This window comes from Clytia hemisphaerica, unplaced genomic scaffold (assembly GCF_902728285.1).
Source record: "Clytia hemisphaerica strain Z4C2 unplaced genomic scaffold, Clytia hemisphaerica genome assembly, whole genome shotgun sequence".
NCBI lineage: Eukaryota > Metazoa > Cnidaria > Hydrozoa > Leptothecata > Clytiidae > Clytia > Clytia hemisphaerica.
The window spans coordinates 333,546-333,748 of NW_027104376.1; positions in this window are offsets into that span (position 1 = coordinate 333,546).

Sequence of the window (203 nt, forward strand, 5' to 3'; positions counted from 1 at the left end):
TAAAATAATTTTGTCATACACCCCTATTTAAGGTCGTTGACTTCTATCTAAAGATAAGCTCAATAACCTAATGAAGCCCTGAATATACCGCAAAATTAGTTTCATGACAATTTTTTTTAATTCATTCGTTGCCTTTTATAGGGACCACTGGGTGAACCGATAATCGAGATCGTTCTCAGGTAGACATGACTCTTAATTGTCAA